This window comes from Ranitomeya imitator, chromosome 9, assembly GCF_032444005.1.
Source record: "Ranitomeya imitator isolate aRanImi1 chromosome 9, aRanImi1.pri, whole genome shotgun sequence".
Taxonomy (NCBI): Eukaryota; Metazoa; Chordata; class Amphibia; order Anura; family Dendrobatidae; genus Ranitomeya; species Ranitomeya imitator.
Window position 1 is genome coordinate 132,345,935 of NC_091290.1, and position 14,253 is coordinate 132,360,187.

Genomic DNA, 14,253 nt, shown 5'->3' on the forward strand with positions numbered 1-14,253 from the left:
GGATCGGTGGGCGAGCATCGGTGCCGTTCCGTTCTAAAAGTGTCCCATTTTGCCGATTGGTGCCGGTCCCAGCAGTCAGACCGCTACCGTTCAACACGGTTTCAAATATCTTGTGGATGGATGATCATTTATTTTCTCCTTAAAGGACACTTACCCTGAAGATTTCTGTTCATGGGTAAAGGTGGATACCAGGAAAAAAGATCGGTTGCAGGAGCGCTGAAGGAAACTCAAACAACATGTAATGTTTAACCACAACGCGTTTCGACGGGAACACCGTCTTCCTCAGGTGGGAGTTTATTAAAGGGACTCTGTCACCTGAATTTGGAGGGAACAATTTTCAGCCATAGGGACGGGGTTTTCGGGTGTTTGATTCACCCTTTCCTTACCCGCTGGCTGCATGCTGGCTGCAATATTGGATTGAAGTTCATTCTCTGTCCTCCGTAGTACATGCCTGCACAAGGCAATCTTGCCTTGCCTAAAAATTGACGATTTCCACCAAAATGTTCAAAACTCTGCAACATATACCAACGATGATCGTTTTGGTGACATATACCAATGATGATCGTTTTGGTGACATATACCAACTATGGTCGTTTTGGTGACTTATATCAACGCTGATTGTTTTGGTGACATATACCAACTATGATCGTTTGGGGACATTTACACATGATAATCGTTTTGCTGACATACAGTGGGGCAAAAAAGTATTTAGTCAGTCAGCAATAGTGCAAGTTCCACCACTTAAAAAGATGAGAGGCGTCTGTAATTTACATGATAGGTAGACCTCAACTATGGGAGACAAACTGAGAAAAAAAAATCCAGAAAATCACATTGTCTGTTTTTTTATCATTTTTTTTGCATATTATGGTGGAAAATAAGTATTTGGTCAGAAACAAACAATCAAGATTTCTGGCTCTCACAGACCTGTAACTTCTTCTTTAAGAGTCTCCTCTTTCCTCCACTCATTACCTGTAGTAATGGCACCTGTTTAAACTTGTTATCAGTATAAAAAGACACCTGTGCACACCCTCAAACAGTCTGACTCCAAACTCCACTATGGTGAAGACCAAAGAGCTGTCAAAGGACACCAGAAACAAAATTGTAGCCCTGCACCAGGCTGGGAAGACTGAATCTGCAATAGCCAACCAGCTTGGAGTGAAGAAATCCACAGTGGGAGCAATAATTAGAAAATGGAAGACATACAAGACCACTGATAATCTCCCTTGATCTGGGGCTCCACGCAAAATCCCACCCCGTGGGGTCAGAATGATCACAAGAACGGTGAGCAAAAATCCCAGAACCACGCGGGGGGACCTAGTGAATGAACTGCAGAGAGCTGGGACCAATGTAACAAGGCCTACCATAAGTAACACACTACGCCACCATGGACTCAGATCCTGCAGTGCCAGACGTGTCCCACTGCTTAAGCCAGTACATGTCCGGGCCCGTCTGAAGTTTGCTAGAGAGCATTTGGATGATCCAGAGGAGTTTTGGGAGAATGTCCTATGGTCTGATGAAACCAAACTGGAACTGCTTGGTAGAAACACAACTTGTCGTGTTTGGAGGAAAAAGAATACTGAGTTGCATCCATCAAACACCATACCTACTGTAAAGCATGGTGGTGGAAACATCATGCTTTGGGGCTGTTTCTCTGCAAAGGGGCCAGGACGACTGATCCGGGTACATGAAAGAATGAATGGGGCCATGTATTGTGAGATTTTGAGTGCAAACCTCCTTCCATCAGCAAGGGCATTGAAGATGAAACGTGGCTGGGTCTTTCAACATGACAATGATCCAAAGCACACCGCCAGGGCAACAAAGGAGTGGCTTCGTAAGAAGCATTTCAAGGTCCTGGAGTGGCCTAGCCAGTCTCCAGATCTCAACCCTATAGAAAACCTTTGGAGGGAGTTGAAAGTCCGTGTTGCCAAGCGAAAAGCCAAAAACATCACTGCTCTAGAGGAGATCTGCATGGAGGAATGGGCCAACATACCAACAACAGTGTGTGGCAACCTTGTGAAGACTTACAGAAAACGTTTGACCTCTGTCATTGCCAACAAAGGATATATTACAAAGTATTGAGATGAAATTTTGTTTCTGACCAAATACTTATTTTCCACCATAATATGCAAAAAAAATGTTAAAAAAACAGACAATGTGATTTTCTGGATTTTTTTTTCTCAGTTTGTCTCCCATAGTTGAGGTCTACCTATGATGTAAATTACAGACGCCTCTCATCTTTTTAAGTGGTGGAACCTGCACTATTGCTGACTGACTAAATACTTTTTTGCCCCACTGTATATCAACGATGATCGTTTTGGTGACATTTACAAATGATGATCGTTTTGGTGACATATACCAATGATGATCGTTTTGGTGACATTTACAAATGATGATCGTTTTGGTGACATATACCAATGATGATCGTTTTGGGGACATTTACAAATGATAATAGTTTTGGAGACATATACCAACGATGGTCGTTTTGGTGACATATACCAACGATGATCGTTTTGAGGACATTTACAAATGATGATCATTTTGGTGACATATACCAACGATGATCATTTTGGGGACATTTACAAATGATGATCATTTTGGTGACATATACCAACGATGATCGTTTTGGGGACATTTACAAATGATGATCATTTTGGTGACATACCAACGATGATCGTTTTGGTGGCATATACCAATGATGGTCGTTTTGGTGACATATACCAACGATGATCGTTTTGAGGACATTTACAAATGATGATCATTTTGGTGACATATACCAACGATGATCATTTTGGGGACATTTACAAATGATGATCATTTTGGTGACATATACCAACGATGATCGTTTTGGGGACATTTACAAATGATGATCGTTTTGGTGACATAAACCAATGACGATCGTTTAGGTCGATTGATGTCAGACTACCATCATCTATGTTCAGTAACATGTTCACTTAAAAAGAAAAGTCATTTGTCCCTTCCCTGGTATTACTGCTACTGTAATGGCCAATATGGACTTAAAAGTGAATGGCTGCTTGTGAGTAACGCTCTTTGGCCAGATTTTTCACCCATCATCTTTCTTCCACCTACTATGGATGTGGAAACTTGATTTTTTTCCTCTGACCACTCGATCCGAATGTAGCATCAACATTGGCAATGGGTCTATGGAAAACACTGGACTTGGATGACATCCGAGTGTGGTCTGATTTTCACGGACCGCCTGATGGAGAAATGTTGCGAAACCTTTTTTTTTCTCCACCTCCGGAAAAACAGATCCCACTCTGATCAAACTGTTCAGAGTCTGATCAGATTAATTGGACTGTTTTTCTCGGATGGAAAGAAAACGGTTGGGAACCTCCATCAGTTTTATTTTTGCATGCAAGAAAAATGCATCCCACATGGATTATGAAATAGCCGTAGGATAAGGACCGTATCAGCATCCTTGCCAGCAGTCCTGATCTGGTGGGACAATTCTACGAACCGAACAGCAAAAGGAGTGCGGCTTTTTACAGAGGGATTCTCAGTTAACTCGTTCTGCAGCCATTGATATATAGAAGGCAAGCGATGCAAAATTATAAATGAACCCCAATTACAAAAATTATTTTTAACCCCAATTACAAGCGCATACATAAAAAAATTGCCCCAAAGCTCGATAACCCCTTTAGTTTGCACTGTAAAAGACTCAATGACACCCTGATAAAGGAACTATAAAGTTCAATAAAAACCTCTTAGGTTTTGCCAAAACTTCTGCTATAACTCAAAGTACCCCAAAAATTGCTTAGCGGCCCTCCTTTATCTGTCTCCACCACTGCAGTGGGTAATTTTATGTGCATTTGATATAAGTTTTGACTGACATTTATCACATCGAGTGGAATGAAATTAGCGTTGAAGACCCAAATCAGTGGAAGGCTGTGAAGGTTGGAGACTGCAGATGTGTTAGTTGGCAGCTCACACCCTGTTGATTTCGGGGAATCCCTGAAATAAAACTGAAGGTTAATGATGAAGAAGATGACACACCTCAGCGTCTGGCTGCTGCATGTGTTAGAACGGATGTATACACCATGTTGCACCCCACCTTCGCCTGCACACAGTGTTTCCCTCCTCCATGCTGCTTTGTTGTGGGTTTTATGGTTTGCAAGAAATTCTGTCTAAAAAAGAATATTTGCAGAAACAACATATGAAGATGTCGTATCGGGGTAATACTAATCTGTAAAGGAAAAATCCTTTAGTTATATGGATTTCCATCCAATATCTGTGGCCCTTTTTTAAGGGTTAATCCACAACTGGACAACCCCAGGGTAATCCATTTAGTGCCTCACATACAGTAACAACACTGGATATTCACCTCCAGTATTGGTGCCGTACCAGCAATGTTGTCGTTGCTATTCTCGTTGGGTAACGTGACTGGTGCCGCCAGTCTGTGGTGCTAATCAATATTCTGTCATAGAGGCTGCAGCCAATCGGCAGGCGTTGACTGGATCCAGACAAAAAAAATGTCCCGTGAGCGCTGTGCGACCAGCTGTATCGGCGTCGGTGGAAAAAGGTGAGTGTAAGCTTTTCTTATTGTACTCGGGATTTTGGCATTTGGAAAATAGTTATCCAAGTACTGGACAATTCCTTTAAAGCCATGAAGTTATGCAAAACTTGTGTTGCACTATGCAATTCAATTTATGCTTCTCTGGTCTGGTGCCAGTGTGGTCCTAGATGGCAATCGGCCTTCACTCCTCTGACTGGTAACTTGGGCACCATTAATGCTTTCTAAACCCCTTAATATCATGACAAAGCATGATGTCTAGCCATCATTAAGTTTCAGAGTTGGACAGCAATGTATGCTGGTCCAAGGGTGCCATGAGCAGAAGTCAAGGTCAGGTTCCATGTTGGACGGGAATGGATGCTGGTCCAAGGATACCAAGAGCAGAAGTGAAGGCCAGGTTCCATGTTGAACAGGAATGGATGCTGGTCTGAAGACGACATGAGAAGAAGTGAAGGCAAAGTGCCATGTTGGAGAGGAATGGATGCTGAATCAAGAATGCCATGAGCAGAAGTGAAGACCAGGTTCTATGTTGGACAGGAATGGATGCCGGATCGAGGATGCCCTGAGCAGAAGTGAAGGCCAGGTTCCATGTTGGATGGTTATTGATGCTGTTCCGAGGAAACCATGAGCAGAAGTGAAGGTCAGGTTCCATGTTGGATGGCAATGGATGCTGGTCCAAGGATTCCATGAGCAGAAGTGAAGGCCAAGTTTCATGTTGGATGGGAATGGATGCTGGTCCGAGGATACCATGAGCAGAAGTGAAGGTCAGGTTCCATGTTGGATGGCAATGGATGCTGGTCCAAGGTTACCATGAGCAGAAGTGAAGGCTAAGTTCCATGTTGGATGGGAATGGATGCTGGTCCGAGGAAACCATGAGCAGACGTGAAGGCCAGGTTCCGTGTTGGACGGAATGGATGCTGGTCCAAGGATGACATGAGCAGAAGTGAAGGCAAAGTGTCATGTTGGACAGGAATGGATGCTGAATCGAGAATACCATGAGCAGAAATGGAGACCAGGTTCTTTGTTGGACGGAATGGATGCTGGATTGAGAATATCATGAGCAGAAGTGAAGACCAGGTTTTATGTTGGACAGGAATGGATACTGGATCGAGGATACCAGGAGCAGAAGAAGTTAAGGCCAGGTTCCATGTTGAATGGGAATGGATGTTGATCCAAGGATACCATGAGCAGAAGTAAAGGCCAGGTTCCATGATGGACGGGAATGGATGTTGGTCCGAGGATACCATGAGCAGAAGTGAAGGTCAGGTTCCATGTTGGACGGGTATGGATGCTGGTCCAAGGATACCATGAGCAGAAGTGAAGGCCAAGTTCCATGTTGAACAGGAATGGATGCTGGATCGAGGATGCCATGAGCAGAAGGGAAGGCCAGGTTCCGTGTTGGACAGGAATGGATGCTGGTCTGCGGATACCATGAGCAGAAGTGAAGGCAAAGTGCCATATTGGACAGGAATGGATGCTGGTCCGAGGGAGCCATGAGCAGAAGCGAAGGCCAGGTTTAATGTTGGACACGAATGGATTCCAGCTTGAGGATGTCATGAGCAGAAGCGAAGGCCATGTGTCATGTTGGACAGTAATAGATGTCAGACCAGGGCAGCTGAACCACGTTTCTCATTGCTGCAGTTCTCTCCTACTCCAGGACTACTTAAGTTGGGCTGAACGAATCTGCTACTTTGATCTACCAAAAAGAAATGTTAGTAAATACGCTCCATTGTCGCCCTGTCTAAAATAAATTCTGCCTTGTGCCTAAGGGGCATGTTAACATCGTAGAAAGCGGCAATGGCGTACCTTAAAGCTCATTTACCCCAATGCAAAATCTCCCACAGGACCCCCAATTATTGCAAGTCTTTAATTGTACTGGTCTTTTCATATAGGCCAAAAAAATACTTTTTGTGCCCCTTAGTCTCCAGGACACGGATGCGACATGAATGCAACCCCTGCACCTATTGTAGTTACACCCCTGTAAAGCAGGATCTTGGGGGTTATTTTTAGGATGCCTTTGAATGTCGAATAACGATGGATTATGGATCACAATACAGGGTGAATGAGCTGTGATGCCATTATATAGGGTTCTTTACTGTCACAACATTTTTTTTTACTGTATGGACGTCTTCTAGCTGGCAGGCGCCATAGAGCATCCAGAATTGTATACCTGTACTTTCTGTGCCATCCAAAAGCTGGACGACATAGATCTATTTTTCCACGCAGATGTCTGTAGCAATTGCCTAGCATAATACTGATATTGAAAATAATGAAGGACGGCTCGAATTTTTTCTCCAACCGCATTTCTAAATTCCGCAGACAGCGTAGGTGAAGATAATGCAGCGCCAGACTTTAAAGAAGAGAAGTATAGATGGGTTTTGTGCCTGGGGAATGCAGTTTTTGTCACCACTGAAAGGGTTAATGTCAACCTGTCACATGAATATAACAAAAATACAGTCCTGGGGGACTTCACTCTACAGTCTACTAGAGGGGGGCACCAATTACGGGTTAACACCCACTCCAGAGACAGGCACAACTTGTCAATGTTCAGCGGCGAGTGGGCAATTATCAGGGTCCCTAGACGGCAATGCCCACAGGCTGGAGATAAAGGGGGGGAGAACGGTGCGATTCCGAAGTAGGTACCAAAAAAAAAGTCTCCAAAAGTAGACATAACAATAGCCATTTGTGAGCGTGACTAGCAAAATACATCATTTAGACATAAATCTACTAATATAAATCTACTAATGGCCCAGAAAGTCATTTCATGGGTTAAGAGCGAAAGTTTGCCAAAACAAAAGGTATAAAGTAAAGTTTTTGAACATCACAATAAAATAAAGAATAAAATAATAAAAAATGTAAACAGAAAATGTATTTAGCGATGGCAAAAAGAAAAGTTGCAAAATTTATTATTATATAGTAGTGAATTGACAGTGTGAGGCCAAGTGTCGATGATTGCGGAGATCGTGTGTTTATTTCTGAGAATTATTTTTCTCGGCAGAGACAAATCTTTCTGGTAAATATCTCCATTCCGAGCGACTAATAAACAAAAATGAAAATTTATTTGTAAAATGAACTCATAAAGGCTTTTATAAAAGCTCCCACTGGCAGACACTTTGTGAAAATTAATTTGCAAAGAACATAATAGAAAAAAAATAGAGAAACCATCTAATACCTTTCTGCAGCTCGCTGGATCTCAGAACTTGTTTACTGTTTCATTACTTTTCATATCTGGGTATTATGATCTTAGAGACGCAAGGGAAGAAGACAAGGTAGAGGCGCAAGGGAAGAAGACAAGGTAGAAGCGCAGGGAAGAAAACAAGGTAGAGATGCAAGGGAAGAAGACAAGGTAGAGGCACAAGGGAAGAAGACAAGGTAGAGGCGCAAGGGAAGAAGACAAGGTAGAGGCGCAAGGGAAAAAGACAAGGTAGAGGCGCAAGGGAAGAAGACAAGGTAGAAGCGCAGGGAAGAAGACAAGGTAGAGATGCAAGTGAAGAAGACAAGGTAGAGGCACAAGGGAAGAAGACAAGGTAGAGGCGCAAGGGAAGAAGACAAGGTAGAGGCGCAAGGGAAGAAGACAAGGTAGAGGTGCAAGGGAAGAAGACAAGGTAGAGGCGCAAGGGAAGAAGACAAGGTAGAAGCGCAAGGGAAGAAGACAAGGTAGAGATGCAAGGGAAGAAGACAAGGTAGAAGCGCAGGGAAGAAGACAAGGTAGAGATGCAAGGGAAGAAGACAAGGTAGAGGCACAAGGGAAGAAGACAAGGTAGAGGCGCAAGGGAAGAAGACAAGGTAGAGGCGCAAGGGAAGAAGACAAGGTAGAGGTGCAAGGGAAGAAGACAAGGTAGAGGCGCAAGGGAAGAAGACAAGGTAAAGGCAAAAGGGAAGAAGACAAGGTAGAGACACAAGGGAAGAAGACAAGATAGAGGTGCAAGGGAAGAAAATAAGGTAGAGGCACAAGGGAAGAAGACAAGGTAGAGGCACAAGGGAAGAAAACAAGGTAGAGGCGCAAGGGAAGACGGCAAGGTAGAGGCGCAAGGGAAGAAGACAAGGTAGAGATGCAAGGGAAGAAGACAAGGTAGAAGCGCAGGGAAGAAGACAAGGTAGAGATGCAAGGGAAGAAGACAAGGTAGAGGCACAAGGGAAGAAGACAAGGTAGAGGCGCAAGGGAAGAAGACAAGGTAGAGGCGCAAGGGAAGAAGACAAGGTAGAGGTGCAAGGGAAGAAGACAAGGTAGAGGCGCAAGGGAAGAAGACAAGGTAAAGGCAAAAGGGAAGAAGACAAGGTAGAGACACAAGGGAAGAAGACAAGATAGAGGTGCAAGGGAAGAAAATAAGGTAGAGGCACAAGGGAAGAAGACAAGGTAGAGGCACAAGGGAAGAAAACAAGGTAGAGGCGCAAGGGAAGACGGCAAGGTAGAGGCGCAAGGGAAGAAGACAAGGCAGAGGCACAAGAGAAGAAGACAAGGTAGAGGCGCAAGGGAAGAAGACAAGGTAGAGGCGCAAGGGAAGGTAGATGCCCAATCCATCTAACCTTGACGTGTGACATTGGAGAATTGGGAAACCCCCCAAACACATAGGATACACTCACACGCTTGGTTTCTGTTCTCTACGGAAGAAGCTGCTGCCAGTAACCTCAAGTGGAGATTTACAAAGGATTGGGCCTGATGAAATAAGCCATCTATACTCCAACATCTGACAGCTGATCAATTTATAGAGTTTTAGTGCTAAATACAGCATATATCTGATTGAATATTTACTTACAAGTTGCAAAAAAGTGACATATTCTAGAAAGGTTACAGCTGTCTTAAAAAAATAAAAAAATATGTTGTAACCGTTTTTAACATTCAGAAAAAGTTGCAAAAGTAAACTTGTATTGGTAGTTTATGCTGGTTTCATCCGCTAGATGGCAGCACAAAATTCACAATGATGGTCTGATAAATTTTTGTAATTGAAATGTTTTTTTCTAACCAGGAGAAATAAGAAACTGTCAGTTTACATATGAGGTGGACCATAACTGACAATTGTCATGACGGACTTGGAAAGCTTGGTGGGGTCTCACAAGACTGGTTAGATGCTTTGGTAAATTTTGTGGTGAAGTGAGAGAACTTCCCTTATTACCTGAAGGGGTGACTTAGAATTACAACTTATCCTTATCTAAAGGACAGGTATGCATAAAATATGGTAATTGGACACATAGTAAGTGACTGATCGCAGGTAGTCCCATATATAAGGTAATCGGATAGTTAATAAGTGACTGATCACTGGTGGTCCCATCTACACTACCGTTCCAAAGTTTAGGGTCATCCAGACAATTTTGTATTTTCCATGAAAATTCATACTTTTATTAATCAAATGAGTTGCCAAATTAATTGCAAATCTAGTCCAGACATTGACAAGGTTTGAAAAAAAAGATTTTTATTTGAAATAATAATTGTCTCCTTCAAACTTTGCTTTCGTCAGACAATGCTCCCTTTGCAGCAATTCCAGCATTGCAGACCTTTGGCATTCTAGCAGTTAATTTGCTGAGGTAATCTGGAGAAATTTCACCCTATGCTTCCAGAAGCCCCTCACACAAGTTGGTTTGGCTTGATGGGCACTTTTTGCGCACCATATGGTCAAGCTGCTCCCACAACAGCTCAATGGGTCTGAGATCCGGTGACTGTGCTGGCCACTCCAGTACAGATAGAATACCAGCTGCCGGCTTCTTCCCTAAATAGTTCTGGCATAATTTGGAGGTGTGCTTTGGGTCATTGTCCTATTGTAGGATGAAATTGGCTCCAATCAAGCGCTGTCCACAGAATATGGCATGGCGTTGCAAAATGGAGTGCTAGCCTTCCTTATTCAAAATCCCTTTTACCTTGTACAAATCTCCCACTTTACCAGCACCAAAGCCACCCCAGACTATCACATTACCTCCACCATGCTTGACAGATGGCGTGCAGTCTTCCAGCATCTTTTCAGTTGATCTTCGTCTCACAAATGTTCTGTGTGATCCAAACACCTCAAACTTTGATTCGTCTGTCCATAACACTTTTTTCCAATCTACCTCTGTCCAATGTCTGTGTTCTTTTGCCAAAAATATTAATCTTTTCCTTTTATTAGCCAGTCTCAGATATGGCTTTTTCTTTGCCACTCTGCCCTGAAGGCCAGCATCCGGGAGTCACCTCTTCACTGTAGACATTGACACTGGCGTTTTGTGTGTACTATTTAATGAAGCTGCCAGTTAAGGACCTGTGAGGCGTCGATTTCTCACACTACAGACTCCAATGTACTTGTCTTGTTGCTCAGTTTTGCAGCGGGGCCTCCCACTTCTCTTTCTACTCTGGTTAGAGCCTGTTTGTGCTCTCCTCTGAAGGGAGTAGTATACACCATTGTAGGAAATCTTCAGTTTCTTGGCAATTTCTCACATGAAACAGCTTTCATTTCTAAGAACAAGAATAGACTGTCGAGTTTCACATGGAAGTTCTTTTTTTTCTGGCCATTTTGAGAGTTTAATGGAACCAACAAATGGAATGCTCCAGATTCTCAACTAGCTCAAAGGAAGGTCAGGTTTATAGGCCAAACTGTTTTCAGCTGTGCTAACATACTTGCACAAGGGTTTTCAAGGGTATTCTAACCATCCATTAGCCTTCTTACACAGTTAGCAAACACAAAGTACCATAAGAACACTGGAGTGATGGTTGTTGGAAATGGGCCTCTACACACCTATGAATATATTCCATTACAAACCAGACGTTTACAGCTAGAATAGTCATTTACCACATTAACAATGTATAGCGTATATTTCTGAATCATTTAATGTTAACTTCATTGGAAAAAAATGTGTTTTTCTTTCAAAAATAAGGAAATTTCTAAGTGACCCTAAACTTTTGAACGGTAGTTTATTAGGTAATAGGATAGGTTGTAAGTGACTGATCGCTGGTGGTCCCATCTATTAGGTATAGTCGCAGGATATGTAGTAAGTGACTGATCGCTGGTGATACCATCTATTAGGTATAGTCGCAGGATATATACTAAGTGACTGATCGCTGGTGGTCCCATCTATTAGGTATAGTCGCAGGATATGTAGTAAGTGACTGATCGCTGGTGGTACCATCTATTAGGTATAGTCGCAGGATATGTAGTAAGTGACTGATCGCTGGTGGTCCCATCTATTAGGTATAGTCGCAGGATATGTAGTAAGTGACTGATCGCTGGTGGTCCCATCTATTAGGTATAGTCGCAGGATATTTAGTAAGTGATTGATCGCTGGTGGTCCCATCTATTAGGTATAGTCGCAGGATATGTAATAAGTGACTGCTCGCTGGTGGTCCCATCTATTAGGTATAGTCGCAGGATATGTAGTAAGTGATTGATTGATCGCTGGTGGTCCCATCTATTAGGTATAGTCGCAGGATATGTAGTAAGTGACTGCTCGCTGGTGGTCCCATCTATTAGGTATAGTCGCAGGATATTTAGTAAGTGATTGATCGCTGGTGGTCCCATCTATTAGGTATAGTTGCAAGATATGTAGTAAGTGATTGATCGCTGGTGGTCCCATCTATTAGGTATAGTCACAGGATATGTAGTAAGTGACTGATCGCTGGTGGTCCCATCTATTAGGTATAGTCGCAGGATATGTAGTAAGTGACTGATCGCTGGTGGTCCCATCTATTAGGTATAGTTGCAGGATATGTAGTAAGTGATTGATCGCTGGTGGTCCCATCTATTAGGTATAGTCGCAGGATATGTAGTAAGTGACTGATCGCTGGTGGTCCCATCTATTAGGTATAGTCGCAGGATATGTAGTAAGTGACTGATCGCTGGTGGTCCCATCTATTAGGTATAGTCGCAGGATATGTAGTAAGTGACTGATCGCTGGTGGTCCCATCTATTAGGTATAGTCGCAGGATATGTAGTAAGTGACTGATCGCTGGTGGTCCCATCTATTAGGTATAGTTGCAAGATATGTAGTAAGTGATTGATCGCTGGTGGTCCCATCTATTAGGTATAGTTGCAAGATATGTAGTAAGTGATTGATCGCTGGTGGTCCCATCTATTAGGTATAGTCGCAGGATATGTAGTAAGTGACTGATCGCTGGTGGTCCCATCTATTAGGTATAGTCGCAGGATATGTAGTAAGTGACTGATCGCTGGTGGTCCCATCTATTAGGTATAGTTGCAGGATATGTAGTAAGTGACTGATCGCTGGTGGTCCCATCTATTAGGTATAGTCGCAGGATATGTAGTAAGTGACTACTCGCTGGTGGTCCCATCTATTACGTATAGTCGCAGGATATTTAGTAAGTGACTGATCGCTGGTGGTCCCATCTATTAGGTATAGTTGCAGGATATGTAGTAAGTGATTGATCGCTGGTGGTCCCATCTATTAGGTATAGTCGCAGGATATGTAGTAAGTGACTGCTCGCTGGTGGTCCCATCTATTAGGTATAGTCGTAGGATATTTAGTAAGTGATTGATCGCTGGTGGTCCCATCTATTAGGTATAGTTGCAGGATATGTAGTAAGTGATTGATCGCTGGTGGTCCCATCTATTAGGTATAGTCGCAGGATATGTAGTAAGTGACTGCTCGCTGGTGGTCCCATCTATTAGGTATAGTCGCAGGATATGTAGTAAGTGACTGATCGCTGGTGGTCCCATCTATTAGGTATAGTCGCAGGATATTTAGTAAGTGATTGATCGCTGGTGGTCCCATCTATTAGGTATAGTTGCAGGATATGTAGTAAGTGATTGATCGCTGGTGGTCCCATCTATTAGGTATAGTCGCAGGATATGTAGTAAGTGACTGATCGCTGGTGGTCCCATCTATTAGGTATAGTCACAGGATATGTAGTAAGTGACTGATCGCTGGTGGTCCCATCTATTAGGTATAGTCGCAGGATATGTAGTAAGTGACTGATCGCTGGTGGTCCCATCTATTAGGTATAGTCACAGGATATGTAGTAAGTGACTGATCGCTGGTGGTCCCATCTATTAGGTATAGTCGCAGGATATGTAGTAAGTGACTGATCGCTGGTGGTCCCATCTATTAGGTATAGTCGCAGGATATGTAGTAAGTGACTGATCGCTGGTGGTCCCATCTATTAGGTATAGTCGCAGGATATGTAGTAAGTGACTAATTGCTGGTGGTCTCATTGATCTGCTATCTCTACCACTCCTTTCTAATAAGAGATTCAGGACCCCCATTCTCCTGATTGATGTTGGTTCCAGCAGCAGACCCCCAGGGATTAGGCGTGACAGCAGAACAAGAACTGAAGCATAAAGTTGTTTCCAGTTAATCAATGTAATTAGTAATGTCCGTCCAACTGTGGTGAAATCAAACTGGTTTATCTACCTGCACTGGTTACTGATATTTGCACTTAAGCAAATAAGTGAAATAAATATTGGTATGGATGGATATTGTATAATGGGAATTACGCCTTCACCAAAGTTTGCATAAATCAATAGTACTGAAAAGGTGAATATACAAAACTTTGTAAAATATTATTTAAGAGAATTCTGTTTTTTTTCCTCCACGTGAGGGACACTTCTTCCGCTCTCACACCTCCTGAACTAATCATCTACTCTGAAGAACAGCTAAAATCCATTTTACAAAATACTGTACATACTGTGAAGGGTCAGGTTACAGCCAATATTATACTCTTTGGGGAGATGGAGGATGTGTAAGAATACAGTTAGAAGGAAGCATAGAAAAATTGTGCTGACCTTTCCAACAAGTCTTTTATC